We start from the raw sequence: 2,134 nt of genomic DNA on the forward strand, positions 1-2,134 counted from the left end.
TCGAGGAGCTGCAGGACTCAGGAGTCTATCAAAAATGTCGTCTTTAACCCTCGTACTATCTTAGATGACCCAACGCTTGCATCGACGTGTTCTCCCTACCATGACAAAGGTGGATCAAAGTGGAAAGATTTCATGTAATCCATGGACACCAGTGAAGATCACAAATCATTGAAGAAAAAAGGTTCAGCGCACTGTCTAGTGGGTCTAGATCAGTGTTTTTCAACCTTTTCGTAGCCACGGCACACTTTAACCTTAAAAAAAATCCCGCGGCACACCAGCATCCAAAAATTTAAAAAAAAGGAGAAACTCAGTCTGTATTGATCTACAGCCCCTCCCTCCACAGTCTCACATGCATTTTTGAGATAATTATTGCAGAAAAAGCTGGAAACTGCAGCTGTTTTTTTCTAAAAGATGCAATAAAAGTTAAGTTAGAAGATTTAAAAACAGTTTGAAGTGTGTTCGTTGGTTTCAAGACGTTTAACAACAGATCTCCTTGTGCGCTGTCACTCTCTCAACCCAATGCATCATGGGAGATGTAGTGCATAAAACGGCCGGCGGAGATCGCTTTTCGGAGCTTCATTGATGTGTTCACTTGTTCCACGGTCTGATAACGGACTCTGTGGAAAGCTACACCGCTAAAGACGAGCTTTAGCTGCTATTTTTGTTAGAACTGAGCGACTTTACGAGCTAAATCGGGACAAGGAAGTGAAGACTTTAACCACTTCTGATTGGTCAGACTGATGACATGTGATTAAGCTCCCCAAGAATGATTGGTGGAGACAGTTAAAGGGACGGGACTTTTCCAAAATACAGCCGGAGCTGCAGCTGAGTCGTGGTAACGTCATTCTTATCAAAATGTCTTTAATAAAATAAAATAAACGCAAAGAAAAAGTATTTTAGGATCTTTTATATTCCTAACTACTCAGTGTTTTATCAGGGCCTGTTTGGATGAACAGAGAGCTGAAATCCTGGAGATGGAAAATGTTGTTAAATCAGCTAATGAGGGCAATTTCTCCACGGCACACTTGACCATCTCCCACGGCACACTAGTGTGCCGCGGGACACTGGTTGAAAAACACTGGTCTAGATGACCCAACTCCCAATGTGCCTAGGATAGCACAAGGGTGACGTGACTTTTTGCGTGCTCGAGGCCTACCGGAGGAGGTAATTTTACTTATGGACGAGGAGAAGGTAAGTAAAACAAGACATTGTTTTAAAATGGATGTTGTAAATGAAAGGGCAGCAGGCTATGCTAGCATTTTGCAGCAGCTATCAGACGTCCACACAGATATGAAGTCATTTTTTTAATATGCAGAATGCTGCTAATGTATCAGGGTTAATATGTGTACCTGGAGCACAAACAACAGTTTTACTGAGTTTTAAGTTGTAGTTTATTTAATCTACGATATGAAGGTTTTACCGTCAGAATCGAAGGGCTCTGTCTGTCTGTGTTTTGACACGTTCAGCACCCCCATTGTGACCGTATATGAACTACCTTATAATCTCAGTTTTTATAGCCTTCAGAAAATACTCTTGACATTTGTCTAAGTTGCAGATTGTCGTGTTTTGTAACTACGTGATACCCACCGATTATTACACTGCATTACAATAGCATTCAGTTTTCCGCCTTCTCGTCACGTGACACCTTCTCTCTTTTTTACTATCTCATTGGCTAACACTGCATACGATGGTGCCCCGTTACTGAATCATCCCCTTTCATATCATTTAATACAACACCACGGGGGGGGGGGGGGGGGGGGGGGGGTGTCATGTGACACCCCAGAGTAGCATTCCGTCTCCACGTCAACTGCCGTTTCTTCTTCGCGTAACAGAGAACCGCAGGAATATGCTGACTATTTTTTAAACATATTAGCACCCACATTAGTGAAGCTAGCGCCATGCCTGTCGGCGCCGCTACAAACGTTACAGGGCACAGTTTATTTATTTATTATTATCATTATTATTATTATTATTATTATTATTATCAGAATTCTGACTTTATTCTCAGAATTCTGAGTTTAAAGTCAGAATTCTGAGAATAAAGTCAGAATTCTGAGTTTAAAGTCAGAATTGTGAGATCAAAGTCAGAATTTTCTATTACCTTTTTTTTTTCTTTCTCTTTGGCCCTAATCCT

This window comes from Oryzias latipes, chromosome 11 (genome assembly GCF_002234675.1).
Source record: "Oryzias latipes chromosome 11, ASM223467v1".
NCBI lineage: Eukaryota > Metazoa > Chordata > Actinopteri > Beloniformes > Adrianichthyidae > Oryzias > Oryzias latipes.